The sequence below is a fragment of the Triticum aestivum genome, chromosome 6A (assembly GCF_018294505.1).
Source record: "Triticum aestivum cultivar Chinese Spring chromosome 6A, IWGSC CS RefSeq v2.1, whole genome shotgun sequence".
Taxonomy (NCBI): Eukaryota; Viridiplantae; Streptophyta; class Magnoliopsida; order Poales; family Poaceae; genus Triticum; species Triticum aestivum.
In genome coordinates, this window is record NC_057809.1 from 164,598,660 (window position 1) to 164,610,894 (window position 12,235).

Here is a 12,235-nt window from a genome sequence, read left to right on the forward strand (position 1 = left end):
AATCCTCCGCTATGAACGTCGTGACAAGACGTGACGATTACAGGCCGGCCGGCCCCCATTTATTACAGCGGCCATTTAACCTACCCTTGTGTCTCTTCAACCTTTCGATCGTGCCCCATCATTGCAAGAAGCACACCCACCATGAGAAATTCTTAGAGGGTATCCTGTGCGGCTCCAATGGCGCTCTGAGTGGCTGCCGACGACAAGCAGTAGTTCACCATGCGTGTCGTGGTGGACACCCACAGAAGGTTCGTGGACCTCTCGGTGGTGTACACCAATGACCCGGTCTGGGAGGAGCATTCCATCCACATCATGGAGTTGTTGCTTGCCGAGGAGAAGTAGAAGGTGGTCGGGTTCGACCTCGAGTATACCCGCGCTCGTGCCGGGTCTCGTCCCAAGGTCGCCGTCGCCCAGATGTGCGTGCACCACCACGTCCTCGTCTACCACTATTGCCTGGCCACAAGGCCTTGCGAGCGTTTCGCCAGGTTTGTCAACAGCCCCCACTACATGTTCGCTGCGGTGGACATCACCAACGATGTAAAGGCGCTCGAGAATTCGGGCATCGCCTGCCAGAATCTTGTCGACATCCAGGGCCAATACAAGATCAGGGGCAGCAAGGAGCATGAGAAGGACTCACCGGTTCACCTCGCTGAGGCCATCATCGACCCCTACTACAGAGACATGAAGGATTCATGCAACAAGGACAAGCGCGCCTGGCACTCGGCCTGGATGGAGAAACTCGACAAAGCTCACATCGTGTACGCGGCCAAGGAGGCGTACACGAGCTACGGCATGTACAGGCAGATCGTTGACATGAGGAAGTCCCTCCTTGCCCAAAACGGCCAGGGATCTAGCCGGAAGCAAAGCAATGACAAGCGTCATCGCAACAATAAGTAGATGATTAGATCCTTATTTCTCCTACTTTAGTATGCATGTAATTGCTTTCTTTGGTGTGTGGAAATGTTATGTGTGTAGTCACTTGTGTAATTCTATGCTTAATTGGTTATGCAATGCTGTCCTTTTAAGTATATATGTTGATGCTCTGTAGACAGAGCATAGATGTTGTGCGGACAAAGAAAATCACATCGCACACGGACTAAACAATGGAACCCGTCGGTGATGTTTTCAAGAATCACTCACAATTGTATACCAGCAATCATTTGCTCACAACACACACGACTTGTTAGCAGTAATCGTCTGTGTTGTTATCGGTCTTCACACACGTTTCCGATTACAGACCTGTTTGCCTCGTATCACACACATCTTGTTCATTTGAACCGTTTTTGTTCTCATGTCTCAATGCAAATAGTTCATCCGAGTGAACCACATGCCGTATATCACACACACCTTTGATCTGGCTGACCGTTTCTTTTTTGTTGCCTAATCACAAATAGTTCATCCGAGTGAACCGTATGCTGTACATCGCACACACCTTCATCTGGCTGCCCGTTTCTTTTGTTCCTCCTCATCGCAAACGGTTAATTGAGCTGAACCGTATGCCCTGCATCGCACACGCAACTAAAATCTGAACCGTGTTTGATGCATCCTCCATCGCAAACGTTTTGCACCTTTTTTGACGGTTATTTTACACCACTATTTATGATTATGGCATCGCACACAGTTTCGTCGAAGGGTCTCTGATCGTAGTGTCGCGTTAGTAGCATCCTGCAGTAGTGTCATATCACAACATGCCCTGCAAAAACAAGTTAGACGTCCTCTACTTTGTTGTTGCAAGTTTTACGTGGCTGCTACGGGCTTCTAGCAAGAATCGTTCTTACCTACGCATCAAAACCATAATGTTTTTTCGTCAAGTGTGTTGATTTAACCTTCAACAAGGACCGGGCGTAGTCAAACTCGATTCAACTAAAGTTGGAGAAACAGACACCCGCCAGCCACCTGTGTGCAAAGCACATCGGTAGAACCAATCTCATGAACTCGGTCATGTAATGTCGGTCCGGGCCGCTTCATCCAACAATACCACCGAATCAAAGTAAGACATTGCTGGTAAGCAGTATGACTGTTATTGCCCACAACTCTTTGTGTTCTACTCGTGCATATAACATCTACGCATAGACCTGGCTCGGATGCCACCATTGGGGAACGTAGTATTTAAAAAAATTGCCTACGATCACACAAGATCTATCTAGGAGAAGCATAGCAATGAGCGGGGAGAGTGTGTCTACGTACCCTCGTAGACCGAAAGCGAAGTGTTTAGTAACGCGGTTGATGTAGTCAAACGTCTTCGCGATCCAACCGATCCAAGTACCGAACGCATGGCACCTCCGCTATCTGCACGCGTTCAGCTCGGTGACGTCCCTCGAACTCTTGATCTAGTTGAGGCCGAGATAGAGTTCCTTCAGCACGATGGCGTGGTGATGATGATGATGAAGTTACCGGCGCAGGGCTTCGCCTAAGCATTGCGACAATATGACCGTGTGTAACTGTGGAGGGGGGCACCGTACACGGCTAAAAGATCAACTTTTGTGTCTTTGGGGTGCCCTCTGCCTCCACATATAAAGGAGGGATCGAGAGAGGCAGCCAGCCCTAGGGGGCGCGCCAAGGTGTGGAGTCCTACTATGACTCCCTAGTCCTAGTAGGATTCCACCCCCCACACGGAGTAGGAAAGGAGGAAGGGAGAAGGAGAAGGAAAGGGGGGCCGGCCCCCTTCTCCTAGTCCTAATCAGCCTCCTGCCTAGGGGGGCGCACCAGCCCCTTGTGGGCTGGTGTGACTCCCTCTTATGGCCCATAAGGCCCATAACTTCTTCCGGGAGGTTCCGGTAACCTCCCGATACTCTGAAAAAATGCCTGAATCACTCAGAACCATTCCGATGTCCAAATGCAAGCTTCCAATATATGAATCTTTACCTCTCGACCATTTTGAGACTCCTCTTCATGTCTGTGATCTCATCTGGGACTCCGAACAAACTTCGGTTCGCCAAATCACATAACTCATAATACAAATCGTCATCGAACGTTAAGCGTGTGGACCCTATGGGTTTGGGAACTATGTAGACATGACCGAGACACATCTCCGGTCAATAACCAATACCAGAACCTGGATGCTCATATTGTCTCCTACATATTCTATGACGATCTTTATCGGTCAAACCGCATAACAACATACATTACTCCCTTTGTCATCGGTATGTTACTTGCCCGAGATTCGATCGTCGGTATCATCATACCTAGTTCAATCGCGTTACCAGCAAGTCTCTTTACTCATTCCGTAATGCATCATCCCACAACTAACTCATTAGTCACATTGCTTGCAAGGCTTATAGTGATGAACATTACCGAGAGGGCCCAGAGATACCTCTCCGATACACGGAGTGACAAATCCTAATCTCGATCTATGCCAACCCAACAAACACCTTCGGAGACACCTGTAGAGCATCTTTATAATCACCCAGTTACATTGTGACGTTTGATAGCACACAAGGTGTTCCTCCAGTATTCGGGAGTTGCATAACCTCATAATCAGAGGAACGTGTATAAGTCATGAAGAAAGCAATAGCAATAAAACTTACGATCATAATGCCAAGCTAACAGATGGGTCTTGTCCATCACATCATTCTCTAATGATGTGATCCCGTTCATCAAATGACAACACATGTCTATGGTCAGGAAACTTAACCATCTTTGATTAACGAGCTAGTCTAGTAAAGGCATACTAGGGATACTTTGTTTTGTCTATGTATTCACACATGTATCAAGTTTCCGGTTAATACAATTCTAGCATGAATAATAAACATTTATCATGATATAAGGAAATATAAATAACAACTTTATTATTGCCTCTAGGGCATATTTCCTTCACTTCATGCTCCCTTTGGAGCTTGCAGTGAAGCTCAATTTTGTCGCAAATCTGGTCCAACAGTTCTTCTCTGTCGTCATCGAAGCGACGCTTGTCACTGGCATTATGCTCAGAGATGGACCACGAGCGATCCATTGCCACCGCGATCCAAAGGAGATGGAGGGTGTGTGTGTGGGGGGGGTAGCGATGGGGAGAAGAGCAAAAATGCTAGATGTACGGACAATTGCAGGATTTTACAAGCTCTTTTCATCTAATGACCAATCACAAACCTGCCTCCCTCCCCCGGAGTTTCAAGGGGTGGGCCAGCTTCCACATCTATTAACCAATCACAAGCTGATATATTAATTCTCTTTGTAAAACTCTGTAACTTATTCGTACATGTAGCATTACCGGGGAGAGGAGTGTGAGGGTGAACATGAGAACGATGCACTTTTATGGCGGAGGCACGAAACCCTACTTGGTGTTCAAGGCAGAGACCTCATATACCGCGTCTTTTGCGCCAACTCGTCAACCAGCACTCACATGGGGAGTATTTGGGCAGGCCCATTAAGCACGAGCACTCTCTTGATCGTAGGCCGCTCATTGCTAGGTCGCTGGCTGGCCGTTGACCATGACCCTGCACAACCGGCCAGGTTGTTGATTATTGACTTTTAAAAAAGGTTCACCCAAAAATTCATAAAAAAATGTTCAAGAATTTGAAAAAAAACATGGATTTGAAAAAACAACATGGCATTAAATAATCATGAAATTTGAAAGTAGTTCATGAATTCGGAAAATGTTCACGAAACTCGGAAAAGTTCATCAATTTGAAATAAACTGTGCATTTCAAAAGGTTCAGGAATTTTTTAAAATTTCCTGCATTTGGAAAATACTTTTCAAAATTGATAAAATCTTCAGAAACTTGAAAAAGTTCTTGAATATGAAAAGAATTTGTGAATTAAAAATTGCATGAATTTAGTAAAAATAAATAAATTGAGAAAAGCCTCAAGGATTTGAAAAAAGTTCACATTAAAATAATATTGGAATAAGCTAAAAGGTAGAAAATACAGAACTGGTACAAAATAAACAGAGAAAACTAGGTCGAAGAACAACTAGAGTGAACCTTATAAAGCTCCGAAAACCAATGTGGGACACGAACTAATGCACCGGCCTACTTACAAGATAGAACTAACAAAGGGAGGGAGGGAGGGGCGCCCCTATGTATCGCTTTAAGCGAGGCAGGGGTTTGCGCTGCGTCGGGTTGAGACCCAGACAGGTCAACCCAGCCGCGCGGGAGACACAACATTTTTCTGTTTTTTTTCTTTTTTTTGTTCTAATCATTGTTGTTTTTTTTACTTTTTTAATACTTTAAAATATTGTACATACATACATACATACATATATATAAGTATGTGTGTGTGTGTATTACACAAAAAATACTCTTCCAAAACACATTTGAAAAATCGATGAATAAGTATTAAAAATGTTGAACAAGAAATTGAAAATGTTGAACAAGTATTACAAATGTTGAACAAGTATTTGAAAATGTTGGATAGGTATTAAAAATGTTGAATGAGTATATGAAAAATGTTGAACAACTATTTAAAAATGTTGAACAACTATTTTAAAATGTTGAACAAGTACTAAATGTTGAATAAGAATTAAAAAATGTTTAACAAGAATTAAAAAATGTTTAACAAGTAATTAAAAAATGTTGAATAAGCATTTGAAATGTTGATCAGGTATTTGAAAATTGTTGAGTATCTATTGAAAAATGTTGAACAACTATTTAAAAATATTGAATAAGTATTAAAATGTAGAGCAATTATTTGAAAAAAGTTGAATAAGCGTTTGGACAATGTTGAACGTGTATATAAAAAATGTTGATCACTTATTAAAGAAATGTTTTTGACATATAAAAAATGCAGAGTGAAAAATAAACATAAGAAAATCTAATAGAAAAACAAACAATGGAGAATAAAAAAGAAAACCAAACAAAAAATGGAGAAGAAATAAGAAGACCAAACAAAAATGAAGAAGAAAAAAGGAAACCAAACAAAGAACGAAGAAAACCTTGTGAAAAAACAAAAACAGAAGAAAAAAAAAGAACCCGTGAAAACTAATGGAAAAACCGGTGAAATGGAGAAAGAAACAAAGAAAAAATCGGTGAAAACAAGGAAAAATATAAACGAAAACCTCAAATGTAGTGGATATGTGGTTTTTCTACTTCATCTAGTTCGCTCCTATGTGCCTAACCAGAGCTGCGCGATGGCCTAGTAGTAATAGTGCAACCAATCGACAAAGAGATCATGGGATTGAACCCCACGCGCGACCTTTTTTCCTCTCCGTTATTTCCTTTTATTGCGCTAACAGGCTGGCCCGTTACTGTAGACCTGACGTTTTCCTCTCCGTTATTTCCTTTTATTGCGCTAACAGGATGGCCCGTTACTGTAGACATGACGCAAATTGAAAAAATTTCATCCACGCGTGACTTTTTTCCTCTCTGTTATTTCCTTTTATTGCGCTAACAGGCTGGCCCGTTACTCTAGACCTGACGCTTTCCTCTCCATTATTTCCTTTTATTGCGCTAACAGGCTGGCCCGTTACTGTAGACTGACGCAAATTGAAAAAAGTTCAATCAAATTGAAAAAATGTTCATCCAATTTAGCAAAAGTTCATTAAATTTGAAAAAAGTTCATGTTTCTTTTAGAAAAAGTTCATAAATCAAAAAAAGTTCATCCATTTTCAAGACAAATGTTCATTAAATTTCGAAAAAGTTCATCAATATTCAAAAAAGTTCATAGAATTTTCAAAAAAAAACGTCAACCGGCGCCTAGAATCTGATCCTGTTTGGGGGAACTCCTATCTGCCGCTCTCTGCGGTGAATAGCCGGGCGGACGCACAGGCCACTCCAACCAGGCAGGGCCATTAGCGTAACACAGTGAAAAATCCCCAAAATGAGTGCTCGACGGAGGGATCGAAAAAGTGACCTCATGTTGCTTACGCTCGCGGCTAGCCAGCGAGATTAATGAGCTTTGTTGGTATAATATGGCACGCGAAGCTAAAGGTAATGTCAGATCCAAACATTTTGTAAAATTCCAAACACGAACATATTATTCTGAAAAAAAATTATAAAACGAACACTATTCAAATTTTAAAAGAAAAATAAAAACTTGGACATTTTCCGAATATGTGAACATTTTTTTTTGATAAACTGAACATGTTTGAAAATCACAAATAGTTTTGAAGATGTGAACAAATTTTTGATAAGGGAACATTTTTTGAAACTCTAAAAATATATTTGGAAACACGTATATTTTCTAACTCTGTGAACAATTTTTGAAACAAGAACATTTTTTCAAACTCAAAACAAAATTTGAAAATGAGAACATTTTTCAATTTACAAATATTTTTTGGAAACATGAACATTTTTATGATATCACGAACATTTTTTAAACTGTGAAATATTCTTAAAAACGAAAAAGGAAAAAGGAAAATAAAAATAAAATCAGTAAAAAACCGGAACAAGCAGTAAAGAAACAGAACAGGAAAAACTCAGTTAAAAAAACCAGTGCGGTCCTTTTTTTTTTGAGAAAGACCAGTGCGGTCCTAAACAGAAAGCCTGTGCTAGCGTTCAGTGGGCCGGCCCATTCTGCTCGCGCCTGTGCTAGCGTTCAGTGGGCCGGCCCATTCTGCTCGCGCCTGTGCGATTAGCTAGCAATTTGACGCATCGGGCATTTCCTATTTGGCGCCACAGGCGCCAGTTAACGTCCATTTTGTTAACTGGCGCCTGTGCCGTCCGTAAATGGGCCGGCCCATCTAGGCGCCGGTTGATGGTTTTTTTTTGAAAATTCTATGAACTCTTTTGAATATGTATGAACTTTTTTGAAATTTAATGCACATTTTTCTTGAAAATTGATGAACTTATTTTGATTTATGCACTTTTTTCAGTTCCTTGAACTTTTTTTAAAATACATGAACTTTGTTTCAATTTCTATGAACTTTTTTCAAATTTAATGAACTTTTGCTAAATTGGATGAACTTTTTTCAATTTGATTGAACTTTTTTTAAAATTTATGAAATTTTATTAAAGATATGAACGTATTTTTTAAATGGATGAACATTTTATCTTTAAATCTGTAAACCTTTCTTGAATTCATATTTTTATTTTGGTAAAAAAGAACTGGGGGCAGCATGCTAGTGGGCCGGCACATGCTAGCAGTGTGCAGGCGCCGGATCGTTAACGGGCGCCTGCAGCGCTGTATAAGAGCTCCGTCAAGGCAACCCTTCGGTATCCATAAGTACCCGACGGGGTGGGCCAACTTGTTGCTAGAGATCAAGCCGATCGGGATGGGCTGAATAGGAACAGAATTTCAAAGTCCCACATATACCTCCTTGACCGAAGGATAGCACCTGCAAGGCCGATCGTATTTTTGCGCGGTTCGTTGGATAGGGAGCACAGGCGCAACCCCCACCTCCCCACACCTAAATTTTTCGTCCGACACAACTAGCATTTCCCCAGTTTTGAGAAGGTTCTCTAACCATCCCAGACCGGTTTTTCTCCCTTTTTGTATTTTACTTATTTTTATGCATTTTCAGTTTTGTTCTTTCCTTTTTGTTTAATTAATTTTTCACGTTTGTGCTTTTATTTATTTTATATTCCTAATAACTTCTCAAAATCTGAAATCAAGAACATTTTTCGATTTTGTGAAAATTATTTTTGTAATCGAGGACATTTTTCAAAATCCAGAATATTTGTCGAATTTTTATTTTTTTTCAATTCTTCAACATTTATTTAAAAATAGTGAACATTTTTCTGAACCGCCTGAATTTTTTTCAATCAGCAAATATTTTTCTGAATCTACAAACATTTTATTTGGAACACTTTTCAAAGTTTACAATCATTGTTTTGTAATGCTGCTTTCTTATAATTCATAAATATTTTTTAATAGATGACCATTTTTTCTATTTCAAGAACATGTTTTTATATTTATGTGAACTTTATTTGAAAAACCATTACCATTTTTGAATGCACTAACATTTTTTCAAAAGCATGTGCATGTTTTGAATTTGTGGAGATTTTTATAAACTGTGAACATTTTTTTAATTCACAGAATTCTTTTTAAGTGGCCATTTTTAGAATTTGTTAAGATTTTTCTAATTTGAGAACGGTTTTTCAAACGTATGAACATTTTTTGAACTTGATTTTTGTTTGAAATGCTGACAATTAATTAAAATTCAGAGCTCTTTTTAAATCCTGATTTTTTGTAAAAGAAAATAAACATAAAATTAACAAAGAGAAATGTAAAATTAACAATGAGAAATGTAAGAAAAATACTTTATGGACATTTTATTTAATTCACGAGTATTTATTTTGAATGTAAACATTTTTTTAATCTGTGAAGAAGTTTTTGAATTGACGATCCTTTCTAAAAAAATTCTTGAACATTTTATGAATTTATTAACATCGTCAAGAATTCAAGAACATTTTTTCATATGGATAGTTTTTTGAATCCGTGATTATTTTTGGAAATCGCAAAAAATTTCAAATCTGAGAACATTTGTTGAATTCGAGAACATTTTTAGAACTCGCAAACATCTTTCGAATTCAAGAACATTTTTCGAAAGTGTAATTTTTTAAAAAAATTATTTTTGTTTTGAAATGCTCCCAAAAAAATTAAAAGCAAAACCAAAACAAAATGGGAAAAAGGAAGGAAAAATAAAATTGGGGCGGCTGGCTCATAGTGCTCATGGGAGGAGCAGGGTTGCGCGTTTGCTGCACATCCATTGCACAGTGCGGTGAATGTGAGGTACGCTCGCAGGGCCACAACCTGCAAGGCTGAACTTAAACACTCGGTTAGGGTTACGCCACCACCTTGATTCATCGCCACCCCACCATATCCAAGCGGTGTGGGTGAGGAGCGAGGCAACAATGAGCTTCCCTAACGAGGAAGAGATGGGAGATTGCGATGAACTCGGAACAGGACCCAACATCCAAGCCTCACTAGACGATGGAGCAAATGGATGAGCGCATGTGTCTAGCCACCCATCAGATTCATTGCAAGGTCGTCCCCCGCACCGACGCCGAAGGGGAGCGAGCCAAAATCCCTAGCATGAACGCGACACTTCTCTGGACCACCATCTCGACCTCAAGGAGCGCCACCAAGCCATCGTCGCACCGCAATCCAACCACCAGAGAACTTGAGATCTCCGCCCCTACCCCAAGTGCTCCTCATCCTCTCGGAATCACACATCTCATGCAAGGACCGTAACTGGTTGCGCCCACCATGTAGAGAGGCGGAGCCGTCAAAGAGGAGGAAAGGAAACCATGATGAAGGCTGCATATGGGGAAGATGGCGTGGCGGGCGAGTCGCCATGAGAAGCGAGAGATACATCAAGCTATACAAGGATGGAATGGAGCAAATGCTTGGGAAGAATTCAAGACAATTCTACTGAGGTCTCATTTTATCCAGAAGCCCGGTGACAGTAAAATGAAGCAAACTTGTGCATGCAAGATATGTGGAGAAATAGGACACACCCAGGAGGAACACAAGGATGGATGCCCTCATTATGAGGATAATCATCCAGCCGAAGAGTGCCCGACTGGGCAAGTTACTTGTTTCCTGTGTGAAGGAATTACACACTACCCTGGTCAGTGTCACATTTACCCCAAGGTACAAGAAATTACCAAGCAGCAGAAAGAAGCCGTGAAAGAAACCCTTAGGGGAAATTCAGAAGAACCTGCGATGAAGGAAGTTATCAAAGACCCTGATGGTGAACCCTAATAGATTTTTCGCCCAAGCCTGCTATTCATGTGGAGAAGGAGGACATTTATCAGAATATTGCATGAAGGAAAGCCAATAGTATCTCAGAGACTTCCCGACAGCAGAAGTGAATTTTGACCCTCGGGAAATAGAAGCTCTGATCATTACGGAGAAATCCAGGAAGAGAAAACAAAGGCATCCCTAGAACAACCCATTTTCTGCAGAGAAGGACCTGAGTCATATCACTTGTTACAGGTGCAAGGATTTAGGTCATTAAGCTTGTAAATGTCTAGAAAAGAAGCCTAGAATCCAAGGAGCCTACATAATCACAAAGAAGCCCTGAGACATGTCGGAAGTCATTTGTTTTCGCTGCAAGGAAGCATGACATTTTTCTAGGGAATGTTCAGATCAGAAGAAAGCTAGAGCTGAGTAGTTGAGATTTTGATTTGGATAATAAGAGTGGTAGAAAGCAAAAAAAATCATGAGTACAATGAGTTCAGTTATGTAATGGGTGCTTAGATATTGTAATGAATTCATGAAATCAATAAAGTTAATGTGTCATGATTTCATACGTTGAATTTTATGAGTTGTTACTCTATGAACAAAGATTTTGACCATTTTCGAGGATATGAGAAATATGGTCCATGGATGAAATTGTGCATTTCATTTTAAGGGTGGTAGTACCCTGTAAGAACACCCGACCAATGGAAAGGGAAATGTGTCCCACAGATTGGAGTTCGGACAAAATGAGTTGGAGTTTTGTTTTTGATATGATGAATATGAAGAAAGGAAGTACTTATGGAATTAAAGTCGGTGTAATGTTGGAATATGGAACAATTGTAACTCCTAGGATGAGTTAAAGCTATCCAGGTGTTGAAGTGGGTCCATAACCCATAGGCCCAGGAAATTAATAGGGATCAAGTACTCCCTGGAAGAAGAAATCTTGGAAGAAGTTGTGATTTGATCATCAAACGTTCCTTAGGAGGATACAAAAACCTGAGTGTTGTAAAGAAAACGTTAGACGTCTTGTTCAGCTTGCATAACTAATGGAATTACCTGAACCCAGTTCGAGGACAAGAGAAATTATGCAATGCCTATGAGAATGACCAAGTGTTAGAAACGCGAGATTTGCTAACCTTATACAAGGTAATGATTTGGGTGCGGAATGGATTGATCACCATACTGACTTACCCGTATCATTCGCTCCTGCCATTTGGAATGGTAAATCTAGAGTGACTTACCCATAGTAGAGAGACACGTTTGTCGAAACCTTGTTTAAACCTTAGAATGGTAGGACGATGAAACCCTGTACAGGCAGTCGTTGTCAACCGTATGACATACAGTGAGATTTTGCCCAGACCCATTTTCCTGCAGGAGCAACCATAAAATTGTTGACCACCATGAGATTTTTGATAGTTTAGTATTGGCGACAGACATGTCAGATATGAAGACCCACTCTTCAGAAGAACCTCACCAGGATTGAGAGGACACACGATTTTGAGAAAAAGGTCATGCCCCGACTGGAAGATAACAAGTGAAAGAGTTATTCCGGAGAATATGAGAAGACCGACACCGTCAACCCAAAGGATGGAGTACATGAATTTTGTCGGAACCAATGACTTCGATTTTAAGTGTGGTAGCACCCCAGATCTTTCCAACCAATGGATTTGCTAGAAGA